This window comes from Monodelphis domestica, chromosome 2, assembly GCF_027887165.1.
Source record: "Monodelphis domestica isolate mMonDom1 chromosome 2, mMonDom1.pri, whole genome shotgun sequence".
NCBI lineage: Eukaryota > Metazoa > Chordata > Mammalia > Didelphimorphia > Didelphidae > Monodelphis > Monodelphis domestica.
This window is the reverse complement of record NC_077228.1, coordinates 345,430,348-345,443,479: the sequence shown is the minus strand read 5'-3', so window position 1 is coordinate 345,443,479 and position 13,132 is coordinate 345,430,348. Positions and strand designations below refer to the sequence as shown.

The 13,132-nt window shown below is 34.9% G+C and overlaps 1 protein-coding gene across 4 annotated transcripts in view; it reads left to right on the top strand.

Annotated features, from left to right (window-relative positions):
- RNGTT (RNA guanylyltransferase and 5'-phosphatase) overlaps nt 1-13,132 on the top strand; it is a 331,943-nt gene that overhangs the window by 141,841 nt on the left and 176,970 nt on the right. The window lies entirely within an intron of this gene.

Here is a 13,132-nt window from a genome sequence, read left to right as displayed (position 1 = left end):
TTTGAACCGAGGTCCTCCCATTTCCAGGCCTTGATCTCTATACACTGAACTGCTTTGTTGCCCCCCTGGAATCTATTTCAAATCTCTTCTTATTTATTATACAATTTAATTAATTTAGGACCATGTGTTAAAGTTAATGTAATTAAATACTTGTATTTTTCACATAGCTTTATTTTTTCATTTGTATTTTCATTAACAATATTTTCTATAACTATAATATCCCTTTCCCTATTCATTCTACTAACCCATTTCCCTCATAGACACCGTCTATAAACAAATTTCTCTAGAAAGCAGTGTATGATTTACCTAAAACTGACTTCTTTGAACATTTGTCAAAACTCATTTAGATCTATATTGTTAGTGGGCTGCTAGGCAGATAAGTGGATTGAGAACCAGGCCAGAGATGGAAGGTCCTGGGTTTAGATGTGGCCTTAGACGCTTCCTACCTATGTGATCCTGGGTAAGTCACTTAACTCCATTTGCCTAGCCCTTACCACTGTCCTGCCTTTGAACCAATTCTCAGACAGAAGGTAAGGTTAAAACCAATTACCAAACAAACAAATAAATAAATATACATGTGTATATTTGTTTATTTATATATACAAGATTCAGTGTCAGAAAGACATCTCTAAATTTAGTTCTGAAAGAATTACACTTCACCTTATGCACAGAAGAATTCTGTGCCTCCTTTTTGGTCAAGAATTAAGGATGTATATATAGGGAAACTATCAATATATGCAATATATTGTTAAACTGCAGATTTGTAATACTTCTTAATGTACATAATTGATCTTTCATGGATCATATATTTTGCTTTGGGTTGCATTTCTCAGTCTTTTCACCATTTTTTTTCCTTAAAATTTTTTTTCTTAAAAATCAACAGATTTGGGGGCAGCTGGGTAGCTCAGTGGATTGAGAGCCAGGCCTAGAGATGGGAGGTCCTAGGTTCAAATCTGGCCTCAGCTACTTCCTAGCTGTGTGACCCTGGGCAAGTCACTTGACCCTCATTGTCTAGTCCTTACCACTCTTCTGCCTTGGAGCCAAAACACAGTATTGACTCCAAGACGGAAGGTAAGGGTTTTAGGGGGGAAAAAATCAACAGATTTAAAAAAAAAGGGGGGGAGGGGGCAACTGGATAGCTCAGTGGATTGAGAGCCAGGCCTAGAGATGGGAGGTCCTAGGTTCAAATCTGGCCTCAGACACTTCCCAGAAGGTAAGGGCTTTAATAAAAAAAAAAATCAAAAGATTTCCTAGTGACTTTTTTTTAAATGATAAGAAATCTTATATTTTTATTTTAATGGGCCATTTTGTCCATTCACATATATGTATTCAGTCTAATGATTAGGTTAAAAAAAATTTCTTTTCAATATTGAAGCCATTATAATCACTTACAAAACTATAGACCACACAGTATTAGAGAAACAAAACAAGTATCAGTCATGTAAGATCATATCTTTGTTAATCATATCAGGCATTAAATGCTGCCCGAGGAGAAAATCATAAATCATTTTTCTTTCAATGAGGAAGTGAGACATTTTACATTTTTAGAGTTGTGAGATCTATAATGCTTTAGTGTATATAGTTTTGTGGAGGGAATGGAGGTAACTAGACTTTTGAGTGGAAAATATTTCTCAAAAGGAAAATAAAAAGAAAAAATGGAAAGGCGTGAACTGTAAAACTGAGATGAAAATAAGATGATTGTGGGGAGGTATAAGAAAACTGGGTTTAACTATCAAAAAGGGCATTTGTTGGAGAGTAGTGAACTGAAAAATGACATTTGAAAATCTTTTTATTGCTATAAAACTCCTTTTAGGATTACCATGCATTTATGTTTAGGCCTTATTCTCTGTAATTTTATAAGTTAGCTGTAACAAATCATTGGGGGGCTTGTCTGAATGAGCCAAATAAAATTCTTTGTAACACGGCCCTAAATATACTGTTTGCATTTGAGATTTTGCTTTGATTATTCAAGCTTATTTGATACTATAGACATGACTCCCATAATTACATATCACAATTATGTGGTAATAATATAAAAGGTGATACAATTGCTTACAATGGTTCTTAGACCAGTGTAATTGTGGTTTTTGTAATTAGATACATACAGTTATTCACTGAAATGGATTGAGATGATCTTCCTTGTTTCAGTCAGAAACAATAATAACATTTATAAATGTTGAAGAGATCTTTATGCTTAACACTTATAGATTAACAAAACTTACTATGCTGTACTCTTCTAAATTAACTTGATGTTATACTAATGACTTGATATTACTATGTAGTATACAAGACAGTGTTCTGGTAATTACTAACATAACAAAATATTTTACTATTTCCTAGTTACCCTTTGACTTTCCTTTTTATGAGAAATTGTGGGAAATTAATTTTTTTCCTCCTGGTAATATTTTTATTCATTGAATAGTTCTTATTTACATGTAAAATTTTTAAAAATTATCTTCGTTACAGTGTAAGATGTTGGTCTGTATCTAGTTTCTACTAAACTGCTTTTCAATTTTTTTAGCAATTTTTGTCATATAGCAAGTTCTTTTCCCAAAACCTCTGACATTTGGATTTATCAAACACTATATTACTTTGGCCATTTACTACTGTGTATTGTGTAATTATTCTATTACCCTGATTTATCACTCTTATTTCTTATCCAGTACTAGATCGTTTTGATGTTTTGTATTTTGTAACATAGTATGCATTCTGATACTGCTAGGCGATTTCCTTTACTTTTTAAAATTTATTTCCTTCATATCTTTGATCTTATTTCATTTCAGATGAATATTCAAAATTATTTTTTCTTGCTCTATAAAATAATTTTCTAGTAATTTGATTGTTACAGTACTCAATAAGTAAATTAATTTAGGTACAGCTGTCATTTTTATTATATCAGCTCAGCCTATCCATGAGTTACATTTCTCCAGTTGTTTAGATCTGACTTTATTCACATGAAAAGTATTCTGTAATTTTGTTTATTATAGTTCCTGGGTTTCTCTTGGCAAGTAGACCTCCAAATCTGTATATTGTCTGTAGTTGTCCCTTGCCTTCCTTTTTAGAGTCAATACTGTATATTGATCACAAGGCAAAAGAATTGTAAGGGCTAGGCAATGGGGGTTAAGTGATTTGACAGGGTCCTAACAGCTAGGAAGTATTTGAGATCATATTTGAATCCAGAGCCTTCCATCTTCAGGCCTGGCTCACAATCCACAGAGCTATTTAACGGCCCCTTGTCTGCAGTCATTTTAAATGAAATTTCTCTTCCTCTCTCTTTCTACTGGGATTTTGTTACTAGAATATAGAAATGTTCATGATTTATATGGATTTATTTTATATCCTGTAACTTTGATAAATTTGTAGTTTTCTTTTTATTATTTTTATAGCTAGGATTTTTAATTCAATATTGAATTAATATTAGTGATAATGAGTATCCTTCTTTTACCCTGATCTTACTGGGAAGTGAATAGATAGTTTTTATCATTTCAAGAAAAGGTCCATTCTTTCCTGTGCTTTCTAGTGATTTTAATAGGTGTAAGTATTGAACTTTGTCAAAAGCTTTTTCTGTATTTATTGAGCTAATCATATGCTTTTTTGTTGTTCTTCTTACTGAGATAATAAAGTTATATGGATAGTTTTCTAATATTGAACTAGCCCTACATTACTGGTATTGAACCCTACCAGGTCATAATATATGATCTTTGTGATTTATTGCTATAATTGATTTAAAATTTTATTTAAAATTTTTGCAACAATATTCATTAGAGGAATTGGTTTATAATTTTCTTTCTCTGATTTTGTTCCTTTTGGTTTATATAATTAGCTCCAGATTTGTGTCAGAAAAGGAATTTGGTAGGGCTTCTTCTTTGCCTATTTTTCCAAATAGTTTATATTGTTTTGGAATTAATTATTCTTTAAATGTTTGGTAGAATTCACTTGTGAATTCAACTGGTCCTGAGGATTTTGGGGGGGGGGGGACTCATTTATGGTTTGTTTAATTTCTTTTACTAAGATAGTGTTATTTAAGTATTTCCTTTCTGCTTCTATTAATCTGGGCAATTTATATTTTTCTAAATATTCATCCACTTATTTCATTGGTGGTGAATTTGCATAATTTGGCTTTCTTGTATTAAGTCAAATTGACCAATAGTTTATCTGTTTTATTGTTTTTTTTTCTTTATGAAACTAACTACTAGTTTTATTTATTAGTTCAAAGGTTTTCTTTTGGTAATGTTATCTCTCCTTTGATTTTTCAGGATTTTTAGCTGGTGTTTTGATTTAAAGTGTTTTTTTAAAATTGCATACCCAATTTATTGACCTGCCCTTTATCTTTTATTAATTTAAGTATTTAGAGATAAAAAATTATGCCTGAGTACTGTTCTGGCTATATCCTATAAAATTTTGGTATATTGTCTCAATGATTTCATTCTCTTTATATATTTTTTAATATTTTTATATATTTTTATTTTTTCTATTATTTGTTCTTTGACCCACTCATTCTTTAGGACTATATTGTTTAATTTTAAATTAAGTCTTAATCTATGCTTCCTTAACCCTTGATTGAATGTGATTGTTACTGCATTATTATTTTAAAGGGACACATTTAATATTTCTGTTCCTTTTCATTTGGTTGCGAGATTTTTATTCTGTAACGTGTGTTCAGTTTTTGTGAAGGTGCTGTGTCAGCTGAGAAAAGGTATATGCCTTTCTATTCATATTCATTTTTCTCAAGGGCTATCATATCTAAAATTTCTAAAATTATATTCACTTCCTTAACTTCTTTGTTGTTTATTTTTAAATTTAAATTTGTCTAGTTGGGAGAGGAGAAAATTCACGTTCCCCTCTAGTATAGTTTTACTATCTATATTCTCCTGTAACTCATTTAACTTTTTCCTTTAAGAATTTGAATTCTATGCATTTGGTGTATATATCTTTAGTATTATCTTTACTTCATTATTTATGGCATCTATTACCAAAATGTGATTTTCCTCCTTATTTCTTTTAATTTGGCATGTCTTTTACTTTTGTTTTTTCTATGATCATGATCATTACCCTTTAAAAAAACAACTTCAGTTCAAACATGTTAGATTTGGCTATAGCCCATTATTTTTTCTCTATGCATGCTTGAAGTGTGTTTCTTGTAAGCTATATTTTGGGATACTTTTTAAAAATCTATTCTATATGCTTCTGTTTTCTGGGTGAATTCATTTCATTCACATTCACAATTATGTTACTATATATTTAACTCCATCTTGTTTTTGTTCGTGTTTATCCTTCTTTCTCTCTTTTTTATCCTATCCCTTCTCAAAATTCTGTCTTGTGGGGCAGCTGGGTGGCTAAGTTGATTGAGAGCCAGGCCTAGAGATAGGAGGCCCTAGGTTCAAATCTGGCCTCAGACACTTCCCAGCTGTGTGACCCTGGGCAAATCACTTAACCCTCATTGCCTATACCTTACCACTCTTCTGCCTTAGAACCAATACACAGTAGTGATTCTAAGATGGAAGGTAAGGGTTTAAAAAAAAAATACTCTTCTCTTGCTTTTGAACACTGCCTCGCTTAATCTGCTCTCACCTCTGCCTAAAAACCCCTTCCCCTTCCTCTTCTCTCCTTCCTTCTTCTACTTCAAGATTTCATGGATTTCTGTATTCAACTCAGTATGTATGTTATTTCCTCTTTGAGCCAATTCTGACAAAAGTAAAGTTTAAGTATTTTTCCACTCCTACCCCCTTCCCCATTTTTTCTGTCAGTGTAAAATCTCTCTTTTATATTTCTTTTAAGTGAGATGATTTCTCCTGTTTTTTTTCTCACCTTTTCCCTTTCTCCCAGAGCATCTCTCTTTTTCCCTCCACCCCCTTAATTTTTAAAAAAATCATCCCATCATAGTTAATTCATGCCCAATATCCTGTGTCATATCCTCCTTCTAAGTGGCTCAATAATGATAGTTTATAGGAATTATGGGTATCTTCTTCCCATATAGGAATGTAAATAGCTTAACCTTACTGAGTTTATTATGATTTCTCTTTCATGTTAATCTTTTTATGCTTGTCTTGAGTCTTATATTTGAAATTCAGATTTAAATATTCAATTTTGAAAGTCTTCTATTTCATTGAATATCCATTTTACTCTCAAGGATTTGACTCAGTTTTCATTCTTTGCCTTCCAGAATATCACATTGTAAGTCTTCCATTCATTTTATGTAAGTGTAAGAATTGAAATAATATTTCTACCCAGACATATATTTTATGAAGTTTATTAGAAAGGGTAGACAATTATTCCTCTAAGTAACCTGACCACATGGTGCCTAGCCTGCAAGTCCCTTCCTCCTTCCCTCTTATCTCTGCCTGCTCTGTTCCCGGTTCTTCCTTCTTTGTTCTCTTCTCCCTTCTCCCTCCTCTCAAGCCCAAAGCCTTGACTTTTATTGACATACAGCCTGGACACAGACTCAAAACCTGGCACAACTGTGTCATGTCAGAAATGTTTGATGGACAGGTGACTCTACTCAGGAGGGGGAAAGAATGAACTTCCCTGACACGATTCTCCCTGTGATCTTTTTGGGAAACCCATCTCCCCAATGGATCATTTAAATATATCTATCTTATAACTCCTACTATTCCCTCTTACTCTGTTTCTCTCCCTTTCCTTAATTCCTTTATTTGTATTAATTAAAATCTCCATAAAACCCAGCTGACTTAGGTATTTCATATTTGGGAATTTTTCCCATGGCGACCACTTTAATTTTGATTTAACGCAAGACACTGTCTTGAAACCATATTTTCGCGGTCACAGTTTAAGACACCCACTCTTTTAACTGTTACACAGTGAGCATGACAAGGGATAGTCGATTTTGTAAGACTTTTTGCTAAGGAATCAACCTCCTCCTGTAATAAGAGATGACTTTAGTGGTTAGAGAGGTGTCTTGAACCAGTCTTTCAACCTCAGCTGAGACATTCCTAACAGAGTCTATCACTGCCATCATTCCAAAATTTGGCAGGAGAGAAACCCAGAAAAACCTCTGTACTGTTGATGAAGTTACAAATATATATACTAGGCTTCATAGGAAAAATCATTCCTACCTCCCAAGTGAGATTATAACACATCACAGGGTAACTAGGCCACTTGAGCACCTCCCTCCCTCTTAGTATGGTACTGTAACAGCTTAACAGAACTGTCTCCAAAATGTCCGAACCATTTTCATGTGGAGCTGAGGACTAAAACGTGAAAATCACTGCAGATATGTAATCCATTACATTTACAACAAATGCAGAGATGGGAAAATACAACAATGCCATTTCACTTTACTTCAACTACAAATAGACCCTTACCTCTTGTTACAAACAACTCAAAGGCAAGTAAATAAATGATTAGTCAGAGTTAGAGTGTTCTTAGATATCTGAAAATCAATTCTGATGACTCATTAAAATCAATTTAAATTATTAGATTAATAAATTCCCAAAACTTGTATACAGGTTGAAACCAACATAATGGAGTCCATTCTTCAGCTCTGGATGACAATGCACAAAGGCACAAAAAGAATAAAATACTTTTTATGGACTTTTACAATGATATTCTTTAGTACAATCATAGGGTAGACACAAATTAAGACAATGTAACAGAACACTTCAGTTGTGATAGCTGATGAAGTGGTTAACATTAAATTACATACATCTTGCATTTGTTACAGAGACTTTTTCATTCTGGGAAGGGGAACAAACTGAAACAGTTAACATCAGTAAGGCAATGAGGTCCAAAAAGGCTTAAAATTCAACTCCAGTCTCTTTGAGGTTCTGACTACTCCCAAGTACCAGCATTCATCAAAATCCCTTTGTCCACACCTCTGGTGTCCCCCATACTGAAGGGAGTTCCCGCACTGAGTACAGATATTTGGGTGTGAGTTTAGATTCATCTCATTCGAATAACTTCCTCCTATTATTTTCATTATTCCTGAAACTTCTATTCCTATTTTCCTTATTCCTCTTCTTACAGTTCATAATTACATGACTCAGTTTTCCACAAAACTATCATGTTAGTGGTTGTTTTGTGGATTTTTGTGAGGGAGCTATGATCTCGCCTTGCTTTGTCTTTCCAACTGTTTAAATTAATTCTTTTATTTCCTTCCTCAATATTTCCCATGAAGTAGCATTCTCTTTATCCATATCACTCTGTTTAGCAGTCAATTCTCTATTTCTTTCCTTAATTTTCCACTAAATCAATGTTCTCCATATCTTTTTCCTTATGTCCCTCAGAAGTACAAACTGCCACTCTTTTTAAGTCTTCAAGGTTCATAGTAGGCCAGTTTTGAGAGCCAGTAATAAAATGATTCCTAACTACCTTACAACTGTTTTTTACAAATTATATTCTGATTTGTCTAGTGTCCCGTTCTCTATCAAGAGTGATCTCAATATATCTGCCTCCTAGCTCAATAAGTCTATCTATTAACTGGGAGGGATTTTCATTGTCTTCTTGCTTAACATTTTCAAATTTAGTCCATGTACCAAGCCTATCAGAACAGGCTCTCATAGTTTTTAGCAATGCATTTCTAGGCTGGCATCTTTGTAAGTATTCTTGCTCTGCATTTGGGTCCCATTTGGGATCTTCAGTTGGCCAATGAGTTGTTCCTTCTCCTTGGGCCTGATTAACAAGAATCTTATTTCTTTCCCTCTCTGTTAGCAGGGCCTGGAGCAAATCTTCCACATCAATCCATGTGGGGTTATATGTACAAAAAATGTTCTCAACCCTATTTATTAACAAGATAAGCTCTGTTTCAAATGAGGGAAATTTTTCTTTGAATCTCTCGATGTCCTTTGGAGAAAAAGGGATATGATTTCTAATGTTTACTAAATCTCCATGTCTGTTATATGTAGGGACATCTCTAGAGGGAAAAGACCTTTATTTGAATCATCTGTGGTAACTACTCCTTGGGTGGAGAGGAGTTGTGGTGGGGCCTGGGGTGTATGAAGAGGAATGAGGAGGGACTGGGGGCATGATGGAGAAGAAAGGGGTAGGGGCTGGTTATGGTGGAGAGGAATGGGGGAGTGGCCGGGGAGAGATGGAGAAGAGTAGGAGGGGTCAGCGCTAGAGGAGTCATAGTAAAGTGGATGGGAAGGAGGGTACGGAAATGGATTGAAGTAGGGATGGTACAGGTACAAATAGGGGAAATGGGTGGGTACTGCATAGTTAGAAGGAGGCAATGAATAGGTGATGTTAAAGGAAGATAGAGAGGTAAATTGGGGGAAAAGGGGATGGGAGGAGTAGAGGAGTAGAGCAAAGTCTGACAGGGAGAGGAGCTGAGGGGTTCAAGTCCTGGTTTGGGTCAGTATGAGGATGCCAGGTGGGATGATAGAGTGTGTTTCTTGTAGATTTCACTGAAAGAGTTAAGCTAGAATGGTTTGTTTCCAAAGAAAGAATGGTTTCCTCATTGGAGGGAATGGTCGTTTTATCAACATGATATGCCTACAACAACCAATATTGGTTGTTGTAAATAAATAAATATTTATAATCTTTGTTTTTAATGGCCAACTTCAAATCTTTTAAGATCTTGAATTCAAAGGAGCCATATTTTGGCCAGGTAAAAGATATTTCCATCCATGATTTACAAAGCTTTCTAGCTTCTTTCTTTGTCATCCAATTCTCCTTAGGCAAATTAGGACCACTCCAGAAAATAAAAAGTTTATGCAGGGGTGAATCAGGAGGAATATTTCCTGATTTTCCTTGATATGTTGCAGTTTTTACAATATTGTGTATGTCCTATTTAAGCTAGTTTGAGAATTGCTAAATGATCAGCTTAAAACATGAAAAGTACCTAAAACATAAAAAAATAAGACACAAAGTACTTCAATGTTATTGTGTAAGGCAATAAGAGGTTGTTAAAACAAAAAGCTAATGTAAGGAAACAATAATTGCTTCACAGCAATAGTATCAATAATGAATGTGTATTTAGTGTAATAATTGTTGTTACTAATAATTAATAATAGTATGTATTTATTATAATCATTTATTATGGTCTTAAAATATGCATTCATTATAATTATAGTTGTCATTAATAATCAATAATAATAAACAACCAAAGGCAATTATCAATCATCAATAAAAATAGTAATCAGTAATAGGTAGTGACTAAAAGTTATTAGAAATTAATAATTATTGTTATTGATAATATTATTAATACTATTGTATTCTAAAATTATTCCCTCATATTACACGTAATTAATTTGATTTAATGTTGGCTTTGTTCAATTTTATAAATTTGGTTTTAATTTAATTCAATATTATTAATATTTCCTATTAATAATACTTTTATTTAAATATATTCAATTTAACAGTAATATTTTACTAGTAGCAGTAGCAAAGGAATTATTTTTATTTTCCTGCAGTTTTAATTCTCAATTATAGGAGGCACTATAAATGTGTGTAGAGTCAAAGGCACTCACTTGAGGGAAGTCCCTTATCTAAAAGCCAACAGATAAAGGAAGAGAAAGGGAAAAAAAAAATATGGCTTTTGATATGTTAAAGTAAGGCAGTCAGTCTTCAAGGAAAGGTTGAGGGTGGGGGGAGGGCAAGAGAAAAATTCAAAGAGACCTTCCTTGTAAAAATGTAAGTTTCCCTCCCCCAGTAGTTAGTCGGTGGCCAGGTGTTTTCAAAGTTGGTGGTGAGCTCCTAACCCTAGTCCACAGCCTGGAAGGACACCCAGGATTAATTTAAATTGTTCTCCTTCACCCCTCCTGCAGTTCCCTCCCTCCCCCATTCCTGCACTGCTCTGCATGAAAGGGGTACTAGGACCTTGCAAGCTGTGGAAAGTAAAAGAGCAGGACTTCCTTTTGGGCCCTAAGAACTACTGATTTACAAAAGGAAAAATGCAGTCTGAAGGAATGTGCAGAGGAAAGGTAGGAAAGAAAATAATTCCAAAAAGCATTTTGTCTTATCCCAGTTCTAAGGACTGTTTGAGGGGAGAATGGAGAAGGGAAAGAAAATGGAGTTAAGTCCCTTTCCCTCCCCCAGAGTGAACAGCTATGTGTTCCTTTCAAACATTGGGGGATGCTGGTAACTGCCAGGGACCTGCTCAATCAATGCTAGTTTTTTTAACTCAGGAATTCCACCCTCATAGCCTGATTACCAAGCACTTGAGTTCTCTGCTCCAGTCTGTCACTGCCAGAGTCAAAAGTTGCTGGGGGTGCGGGGGTGGGGGAGGGAAGGGGGGTTCTTATACCAATTCCTAGGGGTCTACCCCTGTGCCCTGTTCCCCTAGTCTGCAAGTGCCGTGCTGTTCTGTGCCTGGTACAGTGGGAGGACTTGGGGTCAAGAGTCCCAGGGACTTGCCTGGAAAGTCAGGTCTGGGTCCTGTCTGCGAAAAGCGTTCTTCCCCTTCTCTACTGCTCCAGGGAGCCCTTAACTCTAATCCAACAACCTAGAATGACCCCCAGGATTAATTTAAGGGTTACCTATACGCTCAGAGCAGGAGCTGGCTGAGCAAAGTGGCAGTAGAAGCGGGTGGTTTCGAGAGCCTGGGGAAGTTAGGGGCTGGTTTGGGCTTGGTTCCTGTGCTCCAGCCAGGATTCTACTGATCCACCCTTGACTAAAAGGGTCTGGGTTCGGGTGGGGGGTGGGGCACTATGTGGGGAGAGTACATAATGATCAGGGGAGGGAAAATAAAAGCTTACCCATGGTTCAGTTTTGGGCAAAAAGCCAGGACTTGTTTCTACTGCCCCACCTGTATCTATGCTAATGGAATGGTGGGAGGGTCTCACCAATCCATGTGGGGAGGCAGTTCTTCTCTTTCTCAGCCAGTTTTGTAGATTCAGGCAGGCAAATTTCTATTCTTAAGCTTATCTAAGCATTCACTCAAAACTTTTCAGAAGAAAATTAATGTCCTAAAAAAAATATCCCTGTCTACTGGTTACCAACTGTAAGAATTGAAATATTTCTACCCAGATATAGACAATCATTCTTCTAAGTAACCTGACCATGTGGTGCCTAGCCTGCAAATCCCTTCCTCTTTACCTCCAACCCCTGCCTACTCTGTTCCTGTTTCTTCCTTCTTTGTTCTCTTCTCACTTCTCCCTCTTCTCAAGTCCAAAGCCTTGACTTTTATTGACCTACTATTGGGACAGAGACCTAAAACCTGGCACAAATGTGTTATGTCAGGAATGTTTGATGGACAGGTCAAGCTACTCAGGATGGGGAGGGAATGAACTTCCCGACACATAAGTTGCTAAATTCTATGTGATCCTGATGATGTTTCCCAGATATTTGAATTGTTTCTTTCTGATGGTTTTCAATATTTTCTCCTTCATCTGAGAGCACCGCATTTTGCCTATAATATTCCTTGAAGTTTTTCATTTTGAGATCTCTTTTAAAAGGTGACTTATAGATTTTTTCCATTTCTATGTTACTCTTTGTATCTAAAATATAGGGACTTTTTTTCTTCCTAATTTTGAAATATAAAGTCTAGACTCATCTTTTTCATCATGGCTTTCAAGTAGTCCATTGGGTCTTAAGGTATCTCTCCTGAATTTATTTTCTGTGTATGTTTTTTTTCCAGTGTAATATTTCACATTTTCTTCTATTTTTTCATTCCTTTGACTTTATTTTCTTGTATCTTGATGTCTTATGATGACATTAGCTTTTAATTGCCCAATTTTAATTTGAATTTTTTAAGGATTTATTTTCTCCAGTGAAATTTTTATCTCCTCCATTTGGCCAGTTCTACTTTTTAAGAAGTTCTTCTCTTCAGTATATTTTTATGCCTCTTATAATTTTCCTCCATCACTCATTTCTTTTTGCAGTTTTTCCTTTTACTCTTTTATTTGACTTTGAAAATCTTTTTTATCTTTTAAAGGAATTCTTGTTGTGTTGAGTTTACATTTTTTACTTTGAAGATTTGCATGTGTTTATTTTGACATTATTATCTTCTTTTGAATTTGGGTTTAATCTCATCTGTTCTCATATTAACTTCTATATGGTCAGATTCTTCTTGTTCGGTTTTTTTTTTTTTTGGATTACTCATTTTTCAGTACCTTTTTTTTTTACTTTTAACTTTGAGTTAAAATTGGACTCTTCTATAGTATAAAAACCAACATGTGCTTTTTGCTTAAATAGACTTTAGATATCAGTCTGTGCTGATGTGTGAGGGGAAAAG